Here is a 22421-nt window from a genome sequence, read left to right as displayed (position 1 = left end):
GGAACACTGGGGTCTTGCCCACCATGGTGCCAGAGGGTTTTCAAAAATGGTCATAGTATAAATTTTGCTCCCACCTGCAGTGTTTGAAAATTCTTGCTGTTTTTCATCCTCATCAACACAAAGTGTTGTGAAAGTTTTCATCTTTTTCAAATCTGGCAGATGAATATTAGGACTATTTAGTGGTTGTTGATTTGAGTGTTCCTCATTGCTAATGAGGCTGTGCACTTTTTAATATCATTCTGGCCATGTAAGTTTCTTCCTTTTTGAAATCTCTGCTCAAGTTTTCTTCCAATTTTTCTGCTAGATTCCATATAATTTACCTGTTAACTTAAAGCTTCTCAAAACCCCGTGAATGAGTTTTACAACCATAATATTAAGCAAAAGCAGCAAAATACAAAAGAATATAAATGTATGTTTGCACTTACACAAAGTTCAAAATCATGCAAAACAGAACTATTTGTTTAGGAAGACATAAGTAGGTGGCAATGTTTAAAAAATCAGAGAAATAATTATAACACAGTTCAGAAGTTTCTTCTGACTCTAAACAGATTATTCAGGGAAAACAAATTCTGTTTCCATCGGTTCTAAAATTTGGTCAATAAACCCACCGTGCTCAGGCTCCGGAGCACTGAAAATTAATCAAATAATAGATTTTATTAAGGTAATAAGAAGACTATATAACTGCATGTGTAGATCAACAGTAAAAATAAAGCACGTAAAAAGGGTAATGGCGCCCTGGCTGGTGTGGCTCAGTGGATTGAGTGCGGGCCTGCGAACCAGACAGTCGCAGTTCGATTCCCAGTCGGGGCACATGCTGAGGTTGCAGGCAGGTTCCCTGCAGGCCAGTTCCCAGCAGGGGACGCATGAAGGGCAACCATACATTGATGTTTCTCTCCCTCTCTCCTTCCCTTCCCCTCTAGAGATAAATAAATAAAATCTTTTAAAAAAAGGGGGGGTAATGGCAGATAGTGGTAATTCCAATTTTTAACAACATTTATTTTTATAATTTAAAAGACATATTCAATTTACAGTTACTGCAAGAAGACTTAGCAGTCTCAGTAATATTTATTCTTTTCTCCTGGTAACTCAGTGGGAGGGCAGGGCAATGCAAAGCAGATTTAGAATTTCTTGACTTGAACTTCAGGCATACAAATTAGTATGTCTTTAGAAGAGAATATAAGGTCATCTCTAGAGCAAGCCCTCTGAAAAACTATTTTCAAAAATCCTAGTGTTTCATTGGTAAGCCCTGCTTATCGGGCCTAATGACAGCCCACACCAAGGCAGCATATTCTCTTTGACAATTCACTTCCCTACACACTGCCCCGTAAAACCACCCAAAGCTGCATTTACAAGAACTTATCATCCAAATATGCACCGCAACGACAGAGTTTGTCTTGCTATTCTCAAATCTCAGTGATCTCCTGCTTTAATGCTTTCTGAACTTCTTTTATCCACTTGTTCACTGCTGTGCAATCCAAACCCAGATGACCTCCAGTGCCAGAGGTAAGAACAACAGAACATCTCAGGAATGCGCTCAGAAGCATGCTAGGTGATGCTGCCTTTGAGTCCGAATAACCTGAACCATAGCTGGAATAAACTCTAAGTTACTGTTCCTTTTTTTAATTTTCTTACCTGGCTGGTCAGATCTCATCTTTTATAACTTTATTTTTTGTTTACCTCCCTTCATATATTCACATGCTCATCAGAGAAGACTTAAGTTCTTCCATCTTTGAATAATTGTTTTTATTTTTTAAGACTTTATTTATTTATTTACTTACTTACTTTTAGATAGAGGGTGAGGGAGGGAGAAAGAGAAGGTGAGAAATATTGATGTGAGAGAGAAACATCAGTCAGCTGCCTCTCGTAGCCAGTCCAGTCCCTGGTCAGCTACCTTTTACTTTGAGGGATAGCACTTAATCAACTGAGCCACACAGGTCAGGGCAATAACTGTTTTTAGAAACTGTAAAGTAGTTACAAAAGAACAGTTGCCCAATATTTAGAATTTTTTTAATGGAGCATGTGTATTATGGGGCCAATGTCTTTTCTCTACCTTGGTTACGAGACTAAAACCATTCCTCACTGTTCTTACAGGCTGAAGAAGTCATCTGAAGGGGAGGGAGATGGATGGCCAGTTGTTGCATCAAAGGAAGCAACATTATTCTAGCAGCATCCATCTTGGATTAAGCCTTCTACTGTCAGAGATCTGAGGTTACATAATACACTTTATGCTGATAACTGATGTGGCTGGAGAATAGGTGTTGAATTTACAGTATCAACAGAACAGAAAATGTGTTGTATTTTATGCATGTCAGTAAAGAAATGACCTGCTCTTGTTCTACAGAGAATGAAAATTGGAAGTCAAGTGCTCTTTGTGTTTCAAAATAGGCTCTCAAACATTTTGCAACTTTTAGTTAAATTATTAGGAGGCTTGGAGCTATTAGTTCATTTATCTTCCAATATATTCAGTTTAATATAACACTGAATAAATGATGCAAGTTGTCAACAAATGAGTGATCAACTAATAGCTTTGCTATTAATTGATTTATTTTTCTTCAATAAAATTATGTAAATCAAAAAAATTCTGCAAAGATGCATAATTTTTAAAAACTGCAAATAAAGTAAAATGTAACACAAAATATACTCAAGTAACCCCAAGCAAGGTAGAAAACAGAAGAAAAAAACATAAAACAAAGAGAACAACAAAAAAAACAAATACATAACAGATGACTTTAACTTAACATATCAAAAATTACATGAAATATAAAGGGTTTACCTATATCAATTAAAACAAAAATCAATAGAATAAGCTTCTTAATTGTCCAACTATATGCTATCTATAAGAAACCCATTTTAAATATAATAATATATTATCAAAGATATATGTATATAATATAGTGGCAAAGATATATATAATATTATAGCAAATATATATGTATATATACATATATAACATATGTATACATAACCTAATCATAGAAACACCAATTAAAAGAAAGCTGCATAGCTACACTAATACCAGATAAAGTGAGCTTCAGAGAAAAGGAAACTACCAGGTACAGAGAGGGTCACTACAAGTGACTACAGAGTCCATCTACCAAGACACAATGGGCCTTGATGTATCAACAACAGAGCTCCAACAACAAGATGAAAAGGATAATGAGAAGATAACTCTCATGTTGAAGGCAGCTAGTGTGCTGATTATATGTTCTAGACTCTGCTTCAAACGTTCTACATCCATTATCTCTATTAATTTTTTACCCAAAGAAAAACAAGTACAAAGTATACTTTATTATCTCCATTCTGCATATGAGTAAATGAACTCTAAAGAAGTTAAGTATCGAGCACAAGATCACACACAGTTAGCAATTCTCAGGCCAAGTTCTCTTCACTCTTAATTCTGCCTCCTTTAAGCATTGTTATGAAATACACTGTGTGATTATCACATACAGCACTGCAGTTTGGTATCTCCTCTTCTTGGCCGTAAAGCCTCAGGTCTACTTTTAATGAAGAACAAACACTGGATTCTCAATGAGTTGTAGGAATAAGTTGACCCTGGGAGACATCAGTATGTACAAGGTGGGAATGAACAAAGCCTGTGGCAAGAAGCAGCTAATTATGGGGGAAATGGAAGTCACATTATGGCCCCAGTGACCCAAACAATGTCAAAACTGCCACTAAGGCTGGGAAAGCTGGGCACTGCACAGCACTGGACAACTCCACAAATGCCAAGTGCATAGACCTAAACTCGACTATGGTGTAAATGGCATCACCTGGCATCTCAATCCACAACATTCCTTACGCCACTCATGGAATCCTTCACAATAATACAGTCATGCTTCGGAAAGTAATGGACTCAAGTGTGCAAAGAAGAAAATGGTCATTATATCCTCTGTCTAGGCCCTGGACTCGAGGGTCCAAACAATTGTCCAATTCAGTGAGTCTAAACCTTGGCAAGCTGCAAGAGCAGTGTCCAGATGGTGGTGTTTCATGGGCCAGGAAAAGTGTCCAAAAAGTGTAATGAACCTACAAAAGACTACAAAACTTTATTTTGCCAAGCAATTACTTTCTTTTCAAAGTGTCATTGTCACCGCCATAATCTCCTGAAAAAAGAATTTAAAACATTTTTTCTTATTTTTCCAAGACTTGAATAATGTAATGCACAGATTAACATTACTGTATAATGGAGCACCTAAAAAAACCCCTGAGCTAGCCATCAGGAGGGAAGAACCAAAGAGAAAAGACAGAGAGTATTTTCATTTGAATCTCTTCCACACAACCATGTTCTCCTTCAGTAAAGCCAAAGAATGCTCATTAGAAGATCATTTCCAAGGTTTATTTAGACATTTGACCCATATACCACCTGAAAAGCCCTGCTTAAATGGTAGCTATGAGCACGAAGCCTTCATCAAGTCTTTCCAAGGGCATCCTCCCCACCCTATTGCATGGGGATGTGGGCACAACAGACCAAGAGAGTCCAGGACCAAGAATAGCAGCTAAGATGCAAATTTTCTAAATATCGAGAGTCTATTAGAAGCCTACCCTTTTACACTATCTGGGATACTTTGCAGAGTCTTTAACACATCAGAGGTGCTCAGAAATGTTACTCAGATTAATTGCAATTGCTGAATTGATAAAGCAAGGCTACAGAGGTCATTTAAGTAATGAAATACCCAAGATGTCCAAGATGGGGCAAGTATAGAGAGAGAGAGCCCAACATTTAAAAGCAACAACAATAAAAAAGAGGTTTGGGGAAGAGGGGGAGAAAGGAAGGCGGGACAGGACAGATTATGTGAGTTTGAATGCTGGCCTTGGTTTAGAAACTGTGAGCTCTCTGATGTGGACCGTTTGGCCTGCGAAGTTCACTGTAGCCTGAAAGAGTTAAAATTCTGCCTGAGGGAGCGGAGGAGCACAGGCGCGCAATAGGGCTTCATCTGAGAAACCTACCCTTCCTGTTGGACTGATTCTAATGACACGGAGCCATCGTTTCTGACCCTGTTGGTTACATCTGTGCATTACTTCAGCAGGGGGGGAAATCAGTTCAGAAGACTCTAAAAATCACAGACGCTGAAGTCAGCATGTTGATGGTGAACTCTGCCCCCTCCAGTTAACGTCACGAAACTTCCATTTTCAGCTTGTGAGATGGTCATGGGAGCATCCATCTCACAAGGTTTTAAAGGTAGAATGAGATAATCTGGTATGTTAAAGGCACTTTCCATTCCAAAAGGTTTTGTAAATGCTAGTTATTGTCACCCTTTGGGTAACCTAATTGATCAGGGATTTGGAAGACTATTTCTGAGCTTTGATGTGTGAGAGGAACATTTTTCTTTACGACTTCAAAGAGGGATTTGAAGTTGAGCAACGATAAATGCCACAGTGAGAAGTTTAAAAACATCATTTCTGATCAAGAAAAATAAATTGACTAATCTTCATTAGCGTTATCTACTTATTAATAATCTGTGTTATTTTTATTTTTAACAGATCAGTTATTTAATTAGGCTCTTTGTAAGAAATTCAGAACACAATTTTGTGATAATAAAGCCCATGTGTGAAAGCAAACAGAGCAGAAGCAGCAAGGTAAGTTTTATTTTTTAGCAGCATTTGCAAGTCCACTGTTTTCTGATCAACTTTGTGCTGCTCTGTAACCTTGTATTTCTCTTTCTGTGTCAAAATTCTCACCCTCCTGGTGTCTTGGCTTGTGCAGCTTCTTGAAGTAAGATGTTTGGGGATTTCCACACCACTGGTACCAATTTTGGTGGAGGTGGAAACAACAAATTTCTGGTGTGTTCTGTGCAGAGACCTCAATGAAGGGACAGAGGTCCAGTCACAAGTAGCAAGACACTGCTCAGCTACTTGAGGAAAACCACCCTCTTGGCTCGGTAGTTCCCAGTGAGGATGACCAGAGTGGTCCCAGGAGTGATTCTGGCCCACGGTTCTCTGACATGCTGCTGGCTGGAGGGTTTCTTGTAATGGTTCAACTGGCTTTGAGGCACATCTTCAGTAGGATAATATCTAGGAACTTTGCAAAGTTTAACCACTTGGGTACCATCATTCTTGTCACTGCCACTGACTGGTTTTGTAAGAGTAGCAAGAAAGTGCTCCTTTCTCTTTTCAATCCTGGATTTAGCTGCTGAATACTTCGTCTTGTACTGGGCCTTTTGGGATTACATCATTGACCAAGAGTATCTGTCAATTCCTCTGAATAGTACAGGGTTTCGGCCACAATGGGGCTTCCCCTTCTTAGGTGTCTTGGCCTTGAGGTTCCCCTTCTTAACCTTCCACCAGCATCAGCCTTTGGCTTCTGATTTCTTCTCCTTAGTATCTGGCACCTCAGTTTTTCATGTGCCATCTTGAAAGATAGGAAAAGTTTTAATAATATATTTAAATTTAACAAAGTCAGAGGAGTTTTCATGGCAAAAAAAAAAATTATTTTCATTTATTTTGCTTAATTCCTACTGCCATGGGAAAAACAGTTCATTTCAAATGTCAAAAAGCTCTGATGGACACTAGGGAACAGGCAATGAATGTAAGCATTCCTGCCATCTGAACTAATACTTTCAGTGAATAGTCTTCTTGTGCCTTGTAATAATTAAGGAGAATTGTTAGGATTCTCCACCATGCACAGGTTCTTACGGGGGTAAACAGAAAGTGATACTTGCCCTCTTCTTGAAACAAAAAAATACAAAAAGCAACCTAAAACCTCCCAAAAGAAGACCCCTCCCCCAAATACCAATTTGAAGTGGGATAACAATGATTTCACCTGACTGAAAGCTTTCCTCCCCTGCTTTTTCCAAAAAAAATAGTTTTTCAAGCAAATAGATAAGACAGTATCCAAGCTACAGAAGAGAAAGTTGGATATGAAGAGAATTTCCATAAGTAACTACATGAGTAAGATAAATCAGCTTCTAGCTTTTCCTCCCCTTCCTCTGTTCTCCACTGCACCATTTTAAAAACTCTAACAGCTCCATATAGTACAAGCTTTTTAGCTGGCAACAGTCCTTCAGAATTTTGGCTTCAGACTGTACTATTTCCCAAAGCAGTCCTAGTCTCAACTTCATCTGTGACTTTGCTCATGTTTCTTCTCCAGCAAGAAATGTAGCCTGGAGCTCCCATCCTCTACCTGGATAAGATCTCTTATTCAAAGATTGCCTCTTCATGAAGCCCTCTTGTAAACCACCTCTTCCAGCCATCCAGCACAGTCTTGTGTTCCTTATTCTAAACTCATTGGCTACTAAATTCACTTTTGGAGCATTTATTCTGTGGTTAAGCTATTGCTGAACTGTCTGTCTCTCCCACGAGACTGTTAGTGCTTTGAGAGAAAGTATTATATCCTCTATACTTAGAACCTATATATCCAGCACATAGTAAAATTTTACACACTTAACAAATGTATCTTAAGCGAATGCATAATTCAGCATTTGGCAAATTACTTTGCAAGTAAATATTTTAGGCTTCATTCGTTTAGTCTGTAGTAATTCTGCTATAGTAGTCTACTCAGCTGAGATAGAGGAAAAGCAGCAAGAGTTGATATATAAACAAATGAGTGTGATATGTTTCAATAAAACTTTGTTTACTAAAACGGGAGGTGAGTCAGATTTAGCCCAAGGGCCATAGTTGGCTAATCCCTGGTAAACTAAAACATAGAATGAATTAGAAGGCCTTCAAAAGTTATCCCTCTGAGACAAAGTCAAATCCAAGAGGATATGTGATGATGTAAGGGTAGATAGAAAATGGTAACAGATCCCTTCTAAGCAGAAATAAAAGGGAAGGAGTGACATTATAACATTTTCTTGCCCTCATCCTGGAAACTAGGATTAATCTAGGTTAACATGCATACAACTGGGAAAGTACGAGTCCATCAACAGCCTTATGAAGGCTATAAATCCAATGTTTGCTAATACCATATTCTAATAATTAAACTTTTTAGTTCATAGATTAAGAGTGCCTATGAATAGAGGGCAAGAGACTGCCTTATAGGGTACATTTTCTTCCATGTGCTCAGGAGAAGCTATATACCAAGGGAAAATGGTAGGTACCAAACACATGAGGGCCTACACCAGAGAAATGATATGAAAGAGATGGAAATGCCAGTTGTGGTCTCAAGGATGGACATTTGGCAGAATTCCAACAAAGAGAGTTCAGAAAGGTAACCCTCAAATTAAAATGCAGAGGCAATGAAGGTGACACTGAGCGTATGTTTCTAATTACAAGCCGAAGTACCATACTAACATCATTGGAAAAAAAAAGATACATACAGAATCCAACACTCTTTGTTTTAAGGCATAATTCTGATGCACATATTTTATTTTTTCTTCTCCATGTTATATTTTCTTGGGGAATTTTGGGGGCACAAGAAGGACAATCAGAACAAAGAAGGACGCCATAAAAGAAAAGTGTTCATTTAGGTATCTATCTTACATTCAAATGGAGATCCAAAGTTTGAAATGTATTTCCTAATGCAAACAACACAGACTAAATGTTGGCACAGTGCCTGATCCGTATAATCCCCTCCTCTGGAAGGTAAAACATCTGACAGCACCACACAGACAGGAGCCAAATCCTCTTGTTGGAAGCAGCAACATCACTCCCAGCAGCACCACCTGGCTTCAGCCGGATGGAGTGGAATTACGTGTGAAGGGGGATCCAGAGAATGGAGTCACACAAACATAAAAAGTTAAGCACGTGTACTGCCCTTTCGGGAGAAGTGTCTGAACAAATCAAATGATCGTGTATGTTCCCAACCTCCACACTTCTGCCTTTTCCTTCTTTCTGTAAAAAAAAGAGTATTTCCAGATTTCAAGAGGTGAACCAAGCTGCATAATATGTGAAAAACAGTTTATCACCAGAAGTCAGTAACCCATGAAAAAATGGTACCACGCCTTTTCTGTTGAATGGGCTTCAGAGGATACATCCCGAAATGCTTTTCAAGCACCTCTGCTCTTTTCATCTGGGAATGCCAACTGGGGTAGAATTAAGTCACTCAGGGAGCACACTCTAGACAGCAGCCCACTGACCTCACTTAAACACACTCCCCGTAGTGGCAGGGCACTATGGGAAACTGCTTGGAACCCAACAAGGAGCTTTTGGCCTTAATTTTCTGGGCTGTTAGCACATCCCAAACCCACCTGCAATTTTTCCACTTTGGCTCTTAAGACACAGCAAAACATAACAAAAGCTTTGTGAATCCTTTAGTCCTATTCTTTTCTCAGTGAAAAATGATTCTAGTAATCAGAGCCCTGAAAATATCATCAGTCTAATTTACCATTGAGAATAGAAGAGCTCAACTTTGGTAAAGAACTTCTCAAACTCTTCTCTAAACCCCAGGCCACACATTAGTTAGTAGTTCTTAATTTTTTTTTTGTTTCTATGCTATCAATGTCAAGGATCATAAATTGAGATACCTTGATGGCCAAACAGAACAAAAATAAGTGAAGTAGGTTGGGTAGAAAAGTACTTGAGAATATAGTAAACCAGAGATAGGGCCACTAGTTAGTTCTAACCAAATATACAAGTACTTGGTTAGAACCAAGAGTGTGTGCAAGTATTGTTAGCTATTTTGACTTTCAGAGATTTTCAAAAACTAGATTATTATGTATGTATGCAGATTCTTAAAAAAAGATTTTATTTATTTTTGGACAGAGGGAAAGAGAGAGAGAAAAAAGGGAGAGAAACAAAAATGTGTGGTTGCCTCTCACATTTAGTGAGGACCTGGCTCACAACCCAGGCATGTGCCCTGACTGGGAACTGAACTGATGACCTTTTTGTTCCCACACCAGTGCTCAGTCCACTGAGCCACACCAGCCAGGGCTGTATGTGTGTAGATTTTAAACATTTTCAATTAATTTTAAAGAAAAAATTTTGGTTCCCAGTGTGGCCCAGAAAACATATTTAAGGATCATGAATCACTTGTGATTCATCCTTATACCACTGTTCCTTAATATCAGTGAAGACAAAAGTGACTCTACAAGTTCACCTATGTTAATTGTGTCGGAAGAGAAGAAACACACCAGATAAAACACAGAGGCCAGTGTTTGAATTGGCCATTATCTAACCTTGGGGAAGTTAGGTACACTAAGAGTATTAGGTTATTTGTGCTTTATCAATATTTTCAAAGAACCGTCTACAGTGGCAACTAATAGAAGGTCTGATTTTTTAATATAATTCCTTTTGAATCTTAATTTTTTTTCTTCTGACATTAGTTGAGAGCTCAACAATCTTCCTAACATAATACTCTAGACCAAGGAATAGGCAAAGATTATTTTGTAAAAGCCCAGACAGTAAGTATTAGAGGTTTTGTTGACCAGACAATCTTTGTTGCAACAACTCAACTGTGCCATTGAATGCTGAAAACAGCCAAACACAACAGCCAAACACAACACAGAATGAATGAGCATGGCTGTGTTCCAATGAAATGTTATTAGAGAACAGGTGGCTGGTTGGATTTGACCCATGGGCTGTAGTCTATAGTTTGCCAGCAGTGAATCTTAATGTTTTAAATATCAGTGCAAATAAAAGCAATGATTTTGAAAAATCTGAGAGCACAAAGATATTAAACAAGATAAAGAAACTCATCAAATATGCTTAAAGTTCAATTTAAAATGAAACCGCCTTACAGTGATAGAATAGTATGTTCTTCAGGTTCCACGTGACCAAAAAAGTATTTATTGTTCAAAAGCAAATAGGCATAGGATGCAAATTATATATATTTATAAATTATATGCTCTGAGAGTTTACACAAAACAATTAACAAGATGATTCATTGCCACAATGTCTAACAATACATTCTATAAATAGGCAATACCTTCCAAAACAGTCAACAAAATTATCAAAATTCATCAATTGTCAATCATCTATTTTGCTGGACTGCCAAGAACTAGCCTGACATTCAGAATCCAGTTATTAGAAGGCACGAGGTTTTGAATCTCCTGAATCAATTCAGAAGTTAGCCCCAAGATTCTCTATTAAATCTCTGTTTTCTTTTTCAATAAGGTTGGCGCTAGGAAGGAAATTTTTAACTACGCTTGAAAGCATAATCTTACCCCATTCAGGAGACAAGCCAACGATTCACATACAGTAGAGAAATAACATACCCAGGGGGCCTTAAAATGCATGCACAAAGAATTAGCATATATATAACATATAAACAAAACTAAGTATCTGTATTCTAAGACCACAAATTCCCACATATACCTACCTGTTCCTTCTCCTGATTTAGCCTCTTTGATTTCATTCTCTCATATTTGAGCCAATTGAAGGGTTTAAACTCCTATCAAATTTCCCTTCAAACTATTTCTCCTCTCTTTCTTTGACATAATTCAAAGGGACTAACCTCTCTTTAGAACAAGTATTCAGAAGAGAGGCTCTCTGCATTAGAGACAGTTTGGCTAAAAACACATCTGCCTTAACAAGTTTCCATCATAAAATTATTTCTATAGGCCCACTATAATGACTGAGAACTTCACAAAACCCTGAAAAAATTCTACTTGAATACACTCTTCCCTCAAACTTCGTATGACTGAAATGAGCCATATTCAGGTACCAAATGAGAAATCATTCCTAATGATTTCTCTCTACAGTCCATTAATCTTCTAATTACTATGTCAAACCACAACATCTTTTTTGAAAAAATTTTTTAGATTCTATTTAATTTTTTTTAGAGAGAGAGAGGAAGATAGAGAAAAAGGGAGAGAAACATCCATGTGTGGTTGCCTCTTAAGTGCCCCCTACTGGGGACCTAGCCTGCAACCCAGGCATGTGCCCTGACTGGAAATTGAACCAGCAACCCTTTGGGTTCATAGGCCAGCACTCAATCCACTGAGCTACACCAGCCAGGGCTCTTATTCAGATTTTTTTATTGTGGTAAAATCTACATAACAAAATTTACCATTTTATTTATTTTTATGTGTACATTTCCGTGGCATCAAGTACGTGTATATTATTGGGCAACCATCACCTTTATCCATCTGCAAGACGGCTCATCATCCTGTACCCATTAAATACTAAATCCCTGTTTCCCCTCCCCCTGCTCCTGGTAATCCCTATTCTGTTTTTCTCGTCCATGAATTTGACTATTCTAGGAACCTCATAGAAGTGGAATATAAAATACCTGTCCTTTGTGTCTGACTTGATTTCGCCTAGCCCACGGCATCTTCTTGGATTTCATTTCACTTGCTTTGAACTTCAGTCACAAAGTTTTATGAAGTCATCCTTCTCTATTACTTTTGCAGCTGTTCTTTTTTCTCCACATTCCCTACCATCTCGTGTGTCCATTTCTGCTGGAACCTTCTACCAGGTGGCACTCTAACTTACTAACATTCAACTTTTCCTAAGAAAAACCTGCTGGAAACACATTGTCACTTCAGAAACTTTGTCAGTGTCCCACAGATCCAGAAGAAAAAGTCCTCACTCTTTAGCCTGGTATGCAAATCTCTCCACCATGTGGATCTGCCTCAGGCCAGACTGGTATTTACACCATGGCACATTTGTACCTAATCAAAACAATACACCCTCTCTCCAAGCAAAACTCACTTGGGTATTTGCTGCCACCCCAACCCCACTTTCTTCACTCTTGTTTGCTTATATCTATATAAAACATGCTCTCGGGCTTCCCTGTTAAGCCTGTCCCAGAGCGATCACTTTGTTACCATGCAACTGCATGGCAGCTACTTCCTAATGAATGCTTATGACTTCCTCATCTCTGCCTCTGCACTGTGGATCCTCTGATGTTCGCCTACATTAGGATTCTGAACCCTACACCCACAGCTCCTGACAGAGAGGGAGCACTCCATCAGCATTTATTCAACTTATGAAATGGGAACTGGACACTTCCAGACAGCTGGTTGTTACCTTTGTTAACTTGGTTATCTTTTACCTGAATTTTTCTCAGGGTTTTCCTTTAGATCAAAGTAGGCAACATTCAATCTCTTATGTCGGAAGTAAACCTCACACCTTTACCAACACTACGGGTTACAGTTGAAGACTAGATCTGGTAAAAAAAAAAAGTTACATGAAAGTTTGGCCATTCGGCACACTGATCTAGCTGCCGCTCCCACTGATGGGTTTGCACTTAACTTCATTTAAAATATCTTTCCCGGGCTGAATATTTGGACTTCATTGCAAATCATTTTCTCTTCATGTTTTAATATGTTTCCACTTGCTTACAATTTATCATGCCTCTATGGAATCAACAAATATATTTTTAACACGTAATAGTGCTCCATTACACAGAATGGTTGGCATCTCAGAGAAAAGTTAATTTGTGTCCAACGACAATGATTATGAACTTAGCTAAGTCATTTCCAATAATGGATATTATTCCCCAAAGGATAAATATCCATCCATTTGTCTTACTTGGCATCAGTTTGCCAGATATCTGCTGACTATATTTCCCTTCTGTATTCTATATATTAAGGCCAAATGCATAATTTCCACATTGGATTATGCATTTGGTCTTTTGCTCCTAGCCTGAGCTGCTCCATTTCTCCTACACATTCTCTCTCGGTAAACCACACAATGCTGTTACAAATGGTTACACTCCTTCTCTCCTTCCAGCTCTTCTCACTGTGACCCAGGCAGTTAAATGAAATGCCCCCATTGTAAACCATTTGGGATGCTTAACCTCAAGAGAATGAGGAGTCAGATGGCAAAAGCTATCATTTGAAAAACAAATCCATGCAGGAAAATACTTTTTGCCCATCAGCAGAAGAGCTTCTCACACTGCAGACCAGAGTTAGGCAAACTGTTATCTTGTTCAGAATTTAAGCTGCCTCCACTATCTTAGAAAGAGTCCCAGGTAAGGAGCCTGAGGAAGGACATAAAGGACAAGCTCCGATGTGCTTTTATTTTGCAAACACAAGCAAGCTTTTCTAGACCCCTCCCACATTCAGTTGAGGGAATTTTAAGTCAGAGCAAATATATTCTGTCCTCACTGATTTACTTGCCAATCTAGATTTATGCATTCACTTTCCACCTAATTCAAATCATCTTCCCTGCTTGAATCCATCCTCAAAAGCCCCCATCTTGCACAAAGGCTTCCCTGACTTACATCCTCCTTTTCCCAAGTCTTCCAAAGCCTTCTGCCTCCACCAGAGATTCTGACTAGGTTATTTCCTGTCGTCGGGTTTGATGGTTTCTGTGTCCATGTCCTCTAATACAATCTCCCTGAAAGGAGAAAGACTGTCTAGTATTTTTTCAGGTTTAACGCCAATGCTTTACCTAGAGTGAAAATGTAAAGAATAGTAACAGATTAATTTTTCATCTTCTCCCCAGTCCAAATTAGTTTCTCTTGCCCCAACACTATATCTAGAACATCATTTATTACAATGTGTCTCTATGACAATGAAGTATGTGTCTGTGTGTGTGTGTTACGTCTACCAAAGTTTGTTTTGATTTCACAGAGGGCAAGAACCAGCAAGCATCGATCACATAAGTATATAGCACCCAATGAAGCTGCTGGATTTATGCTGATCCCTGGAAACAAAGTATCATAGAATAAAAGCATCCTAAGTAAGGAATTTACTGAAGCAAGAGACAACATAATAGATAGGGAATGGATAAAACTTCAGGTGAAAAACCACAAAGACAATTTTGGAGAAGGTAAAGAAAATGAAAAAAAGAAATTGTAGTAAAAGCCCATCAAGCAGGATATGGATACAGCAAGAAAATCTAGGCTGCTTCAGACCTCTCCTAGGATTTCATCTGTTCCTTAGCTGAGACAATGCAATGACAAGTAGAAGAACACATTGTAGAACCTTCAAGGCCATTGTATATAAAAATTACACATCTCCCTCTTTCCTTAGTATAAATTCCAACTAGACAGAAAGGAAGTGTGAATGTCAACTAGACAGAGAAGAAGCAAAGAGCCACATTGCCTTCTCCTCTCCTCCTCCTGACATAAACCTTTCCCTCCCTGGCTGGGGTCCCATTCAGGATTCTGGACACCCGGAGGAAACTAGAGGGTGTTATCTGGAGCATCATCAGCTCAGTCTTGGAGAAGATAAGATTTCCTGAGTGATAGGACTGTCTACTAGTGAATTACATACAAACACTGTAAAGTACCACATTTTCCAAATCTGTGATGCTTTGCTACAGTACAGGAGAGGAAATAGGGAAGAAGGAAAAATTAAATGAACAGTCAATCAGACAGAAACAGAAACGAACCAAAAAAGTAGAATCATCAAGACAGTGTAAGTGTCAAGGGGCTTGGAAACTCCTGCAGAACATACACGCTTTAATATCTTACTCCTGCATATGTGGGGAAAGTACGAGTAAGAATACAGCTCCTAATCTTTCCTACTACTGCTAAACTAATTTTAGTCAGCAAAATTAAGCAACTTTTATTTTCTTGGCAAATGAATAAAAGGAGAAGTTTAAATCAGCGGGAGCTTTAAGCTTGCACTGAAAGTTACAGGTAGCTGCCAAAGGAAAATCTTATCTGTTGAAAAAGCAAGCTCAGCACTTAGCCGTAGAGCTATGAAAGTCTGAAGATAAGGAGATGTGGTATCATTTAATTAACAGCCACCCAATGATGGCTCAGGAAAGATTAATTCTCCTTCTTAAAAAGTTAAGAACAACCTTGGTCTCTACCAGAAAACACACTTTAACCTACGGTGTGCCTTTGCCTTTCTTCTCCCCCTTTCCCATGCTTCAGGGATTTTCCTATTCTCTCCCCATTCCTCCTCCCCTCTCTCCCTTTTTTCTCAATAAACCAATCTTTTATTTTTTTAAGTGCCTATTTTCAGATGCTCAGGATATTTCTAGCAATGTATAAACTTCTTTATTCTTCTTCTAAAACACAAGCAGCTCTCATTAATGATCTTCAAGAACAAAGAAGGAAATCAATGAACTCAGATATATATTTTGCAGTGAAAGTTAACAGTGTTCTAAAATCCAAAGGGACATAGACATACCAAATTTTTACAATGACAAACCAAAAATGAAACTCACAACGAACACATGAAAGAAACTGACATCTCAAAATACTAGATTGATGTAGAAATATATAGTGAAGAAAGGTGAATACAACTCTCACAAGTTCCTGAAAATAAAATGATAATATAATAACATAATATAATATAATATAATATAATATAATATAATATAATATAATATAATATAATATAATAATATAATACGTGTCAGGGAAAAGTACACCATGTCACTTTGGTTTTTGTCTTTCTTCCTTCTTCCCCATTTGCCTGCTCCTCTCCCTTTCTCTGTGGAAGGTTTCTAACCTTGTTGAAGATGCTTCATAGGAGGAAAAAGCATCCAACACCATTTATATGTGCTTGTAGCAGAGCATCCCACTAAAATAGAGTTTTAAAAAAAGATTAATAAAGCCTAAAAGAGAGCCATAAATATTATAGTATTTGAGTGACAACAAAAATGGATGTGTGTATAAATCTGAGAGAGATTCTTCTCCTTAGACATGATTCAATACACTGTATTGAAATGATATTACAGCTAGGCCCAAGAAAGAGTGAATTATGGTGCGAAAAAGAGAACATTCGTCCAGTAAGCTACCTTTGTGGATGTGAATCAACGTGATACTAATAACTTATAGAGCAAAACCACGACCTAAATAATTCTTAAGTACACAGAGACCACATTATAGGAGAAATAATAAAATTTAATTTAGCCACTAGAGTATTTCCCTGCGCCAAGCCCAATTTTTTAAAATACTTGAATCTTCAACCTTACATAAATAAAGTATTGGGTTTAGTAAAATTGGTTAAATATACTCCCCTATTTATTCCTTCTCAAACCACAGGGCAATCTTACAGCTTCCGAAATGAAATAGAATAAAACTGGGTGTCCAACGGTAACAGAAATTTTGACAGATTGTTTTATTTGTATAGTCATATACATATATTAATAGATTTATGAGTATCAGATTTTATAGCTTTATTACTTCTATTAATAAAAGTAATAAATGGTTGTTATAAAAATAATATGAAAATAAAGAACATCAGTGATACCACTAAGCCTAGTATTATTACTATTAACATGCTAAAGTAGGAGTGTAATCTCCCAGATATTTCCCTTTTATGTGTATTGTACTTACATATCTTATGTGTAACTTACTTTTTCCCTTAAGAATATATAGTACATTTTTATATTTACAATATAGATCTACATGACTTCAATGTATTATATCATATATTTGTTCCATGATTATAAAACAAATCCCTTAGTGATAGATATTTGAGATTCTTCACAAATTTCATTATCACAGTCAATGCTTCAATAAACGCCCTTACACATGTCTCTGTGTGTGCTACACCTTCACTTTCAAATTAAGCACAAAATTTTTGTCTCACAAATAGCGAAGGGAGCAACATTTCTCCAGTCCCCTTTGCTGATTTCCAAGTTGTCGTCTGATGACTCTATACATGGATAAAGTCTTGGAAACACGCACATACGATAGAAAAATCAAGGAAACATCTTTAAAACTGAAGGGCAGATAGGTGACAATCCAAAACATAAGTAGTAACCATGAAATGCATTACATTAGATGGGATACGAAGTCAGCCCTGAAGGTACTAGGCATCGTGTAAACATGGTTATGGCATAATAGTAGCCTCCTAAAAGGGTAACTTATTATGACTCTCTAAATTTAAATGTATTTTTATATATGAGGAATGATGTATGCTGGATGAGGAAATGTACCTGCAAAAGCTATTATGACTTAAATATTTTAGATGAATACTCTTAAACCAAAAACTGCACATCCAGAATTTTACATCATGGATGTAAATAAGTAATTTTACTCCAGTTTTCCAAGAAAACAATATATTGTAAATAAGTAATCATAGCTAGAAATCAAAGTAGAATAGAAAATAAGACAGATGAGGTCTCTATTTTCCTGTTGGTCACATTCTAGTTGGAGAGAAGACAACTATCCAGGAAACACATTAAGTAGCAAGATCATTCCTAAGAGTGATAACTAATTGAGGTGGGGGAGGGAGCCACAGCAGAAAAGCTTTTCTGGGGAGCCCCTATGGGGTGACATCTCATAGGCAACAAAGTCATGACAAAGAGGAAAACATGGAAAAATCAAGCAAGGGCATCCTTGGCATCCAAACCTGCAGGTACAAAAGTCCTGAGGTAAGAGTGAGGTTGGAATGTTTCAGAGGCAGACAAAAGGCCAGTACATCTAGAGATGGTGAGCAAGAGTGAAATGTTAGAAGGTACTTCCAGGAGGTAGGGATCTTCTAACCAAGGGCTGGCAGACTATTGTCCACCTGCCGAATCTGGACTGCTTCCTCTTCTTATAGACACAGCAGCTAAGAGTAGGTTTTACATTTTTAAAGGATTACATTTTAAATAGTTATATAAGTATATAAGTATGTATATTTATGTAAATATATACTATATATATGATGGGGGAAAAGTCAGTTTATAGTTGTTCATATGAAAAATAATTCAATAATAACATAAGAATAAATATAAGATTAAATACTAATCCAATAAATAAATAAATACAAGAATATAAGAATTTATATACTCACAACTATATGCATATATGTATACACATATACACATATGCATATACACACATATATATAATCCTCTTGACTCTCAAAGTCTAAAATATTTACTATCTTCTGGACCTTTACAGGAATGGTTTGCTGCATCCTATTTTAGACCATGGTGAAAGTTTTATTTTAATCCAAGTGTTGATATAATAGGAAGGTGTTAAAGGTTTCACACAGAGGACAGCAGCAAGGAGTATGTTCTGAAGATCATTCCCCTTCAGTGCAGGGATTGTACACAAGGAATGGAGGAGGAGCACAGTCTGAGGCTAGAGCAGTCATCCAGGTGAGAGAGGTAAGTGGCTGCAAAGAGAGGACTTCAAGAGTAGAATGACTCCGGCACTGGCTCAATGCCCACAGCGTCATGGGTGAGATATGAGACAAATTCACGTGAACTATGGAGTCCTGTGGAGGTAAAGGGACCGAATGGCTCCTCCCTCAAGGGGGGAGCGCCTCAAAGCGGTTTGGCCACCCTCTCAAGGGGCGTGCTGACCCTTCCCTAGACAGGCTTTTATTGGGTTTAATTTGTGCAGGAATACAGGTACAGCTCATTAATCATTGTCAGGAAGTATGGATCCAACAATAGATAGCATATAAAGAACTATTAGGGCTTATTCTGAGTCAGGGTCTATCAGCTAAAAGGCTACAAAACTTTAGGAAACAAACTCATTTCCTGCTCTGGCCTTTATCATTTAACTAAGAGCATTCTTAGCAAAACTTCACAGGATTTTACCTATCCTTTCTCAGGCCTGATCACCTGGGAAGCCTGCCCTTTCCAGCACAGGGCAGCACCACCCTCTGTCATTGTTTCAGGCTTAAGTCTGGCAGAGGCAGATAGCCAAGGAATTTTTGGAGACTTCTCTCGGACTCAGGGGAGTCAGGCTTCTTCAAAACCAAAAGAGGTAAGGGTCCATCACCCCATTTCTCTATAGCCCCCCAACTCCTTCCCTGGGACCTCCACATGATCATGCCTGTCTTAGGTCCTTCCCCCCTTGAGGAATCTTACCCATCATTGGCTAACTGATCAAGCACTGGGGGCCAGGCAGGGTGAAGAAAAAGGAGCAGAAGCAGCACTCCTGCCTGGGAGATAAAGTTTGTCTCCTTAGTGGCTTGTGGTCAGAAGGTCACTCACCCAGCCTTAGCCATGTGGGGGTTACAGCTCCTGAAACCAGGCAGGGCAGTTCCCAACAGTAGAAGGGTTTGGAATAGGAGCAAAGAATAAGAGAACACTGCAAGTTGTGCTCTACCATCTACACATTGTCTGGATCAGTGCTCTCTCTAGCTTCAAAGCTGGAAAACTAAGCTGAAGATGAAGGTGAACATGGTCTGCCAGTGATTCAACAACAGGTGATCTAACCCAGACATTTTACTCTTCTCTATAACTTCCCTGATGCAAGGCCAATTTCTGCTCAAATATTTCCAGAAATGAGAAATTCATCTGTGACACAGAGCAGCAAATATGGTGTGTGCCTTGTTTTGATGGTTCTGAAAAGGGAATCACTTAGCTGGTGTTGCTCACTCTGGGCACCAAAATTTTGATCCTAAAAAATAAAGGATTCGCTGCTAGAGAACTTCCGGGAGAGTGATGAAGTCAGTTGTTCGAACTTCGTGAAGATGTCACATCTTTCTTCTGCTATCAGGAATCATGATGTGATGCCAGCATTGGTTCAAGGGCCAGAGATGGAGATGTAATATAAGGACAAAGAAGAAATAAAGGCAGAAGTGGGAAGAATACTGCCCAGAACAGGTGTGGAAATAATAACCTGAGCCCAAGATTCAGGTAAGATGAGAGATGAGTACCAGAAAATGGTGAGGAGAAACAGAGAGCTAACTACACAAAGGGAAGAAGAGCAGAGAACTAAGGAAAGAGTCGAGTCTGGAGGTGAACAACAACCACCAAAAAAGGAAGTTACCAGTGTGAACTGACCAATGCACCCAAATGGTATCTTTCTTACTAGTGATAATTTCACAAGCAATGTTCATGTTTCAATTCTTATTCCCATAATGTCTTACAGTCAGATTCAACACCGAAGAAACCTAGCCACCAGTGTACATATATAATTGATCTTAAATACAGGGGACCAGGAAAAGAATTTCTTCCATGGCTTATAAGAGCATGGTAGGTCCATCTCCCCACTACCCATCCCCCAAGCTTCTTCATATTTACTACAGCTCAAGAGATTGAGTTTACCTGAAACCGGGGACTTTGTCTTGCACAATTGGTATCACCCCAAAGCCAATCACAGTGTCTTCCCATTATGACAATTAATTTAATGGAAGAGAGTTCAGTGAGATACAGCCTCAACCCAGGCTTTGAGATATTGAACTCAAATCAGATAGGTTAAGTCTGATGTCCTCCTTCCACTACTTCTGCCTCTTCAAACACATATACAAATACAGAAAAAATAAAAAGACCCATGGACGAAGACAAAGGCAGGGAGGATTGAGGGTGGGAGGTGGGGGGCAGAAAATGGTGACGGAAAAATGGAGACAACTGTACCTGAACAATATAAAAAAGAAAAAGGAAGAAAAGGAAATACAGAAGGTTAAGTTGACTTGAAGATGGTAATGCCTGCCTGGTCCCTCATGTATTTCAGCTAATCTAGAATCTTAACTTTTTAAAAACATAAAGAAAGAACAAATCTCTTTGCTGTCTTTCTTTCTTTCCCAAGGTTTCTGACCAGATCTTGAATACATAACCCTAGAGGAAGCATAGAACCATTTCTAGAGGAGTTTAAGTTCATCAGTAAACATGTCCTTCCAGCCTCAATTACTAAGCCCAACAGTTCTCTGGGAAGCTTTTGAAATTAACTATGGAGAGAAGTTGAATTTGTTAGTCAGAGGTGATTTTCAGCTCTTGATGGTATAAACTCTTAAATAATATGACTATTGCAATTTGAGAATTAGCAGCTCCTTGCTTTTGGTCATCTTTCTCTTTGCTTCAGTGGTCTAAAGGTCCTTCATAGACATTTTCCTGAAAGCAAAGAATTTACCAGAGTAGTAATGCTTAAACATCTAAATCTCGTTAGCCACTAAGGACTCCCAGTAGAATAGGACATTAACTGAGTGGTCTTTTTAAATAAGTAAATGTGCAAAGATTTTATGTACTGATTATCCATCTTTCAGGTGTTGAAAAGAGAAAGAAATCCTCTTAGGCAATACTAGTTTGACAAATGTATCTGCTCCTTGACTTAATTATTCAGATTCTTATGTGTGAAGTTTCATTAGTGTTGGAGCCAAATTTTTAGGCACACATCTTTGAAGTTATAATAAAAAGTAACATTTGATTAAATAAAATATTCATTTTTATACCTTATTATAGAGAGCACATGTAATTTATAAAGCAAGATCAAACCGTGTTCTTATTGCAGTCCTTCACTTGTATTGCTATCAAATTTGCTGATGCTGAATTGAAAGTCAGTAGTTGTTAGGATGAGTACATTCTGTTATTATGTATGGTAATAGATACGATATCAAAAAAAGTGTAAATTGAAAGATGAATTTTAATAGTTTGAGATGGTTCCATGTATAAGATAGTAGAATGTTTCATGATATTTAGTATTAGAATATAAATTGGTATTCTTTCATTTCCTCTCTTTTGAAAGAGGTTCCATTAATATAGGTGATTATATTATAAAACACCTTTAAGAAGAGATAACAATAAAGAAAAGAAATGATTAATTATGTGAGATCTTTCAAGCTTATTCTTGATTGCTTTCATTGTAACCCAAGTGGAAAATCCCTTTAATATGGCAGTTCTGATTATTCAAAACTATCAGATCTAGCTTTAAATACTGAAAGCAACAGTAGGAAGAAACAAAGTCCAAATTAATAAAAAGAAGAAAAGAAAAACTTTCCCTGGAAGTTAAATTATCGTTATTTAAGTGCTAA

At 37.9% G+C, this 22421-nt stretch overlaps 1 pseudogene; it reads right to left on the bottom strand.

The window, feature by feature from the left end:
* Positions 1-5511: 5511 nt before the first annotated feature.
* On the bottom strand, positions 5512-11227 carry LOC119048388 (60S ribosomal protein L6-like; annotated as a pseudogene).
* Positions 11228-22421: the final 11194 nt, after the last annotated feature.

Source organism: Artibeus jamaicensis, unplaced genomic scaffold, assembly GCF_021234435.1.
Source record: "Artibeus jamaicensis isolate MK-2021 breed Jamaican fruit bat unplaced genomic scaffold, CSHL_Jam_final contig_519, whole genome shotgun sequence".
NCBI classification, from domain to species: domain Eukaryota; kingdom Metazoa; phylum Chordata; class Mammalia; order Chiroptera; family Phyllostomidae; genus Artibeus; species Artibeus jamaicensis.
The sequence above is the reverse complement of the archived record's forward strand: the minus strand, read 5'-3'. Positions and strand labels throughout refer to the sequence as shown.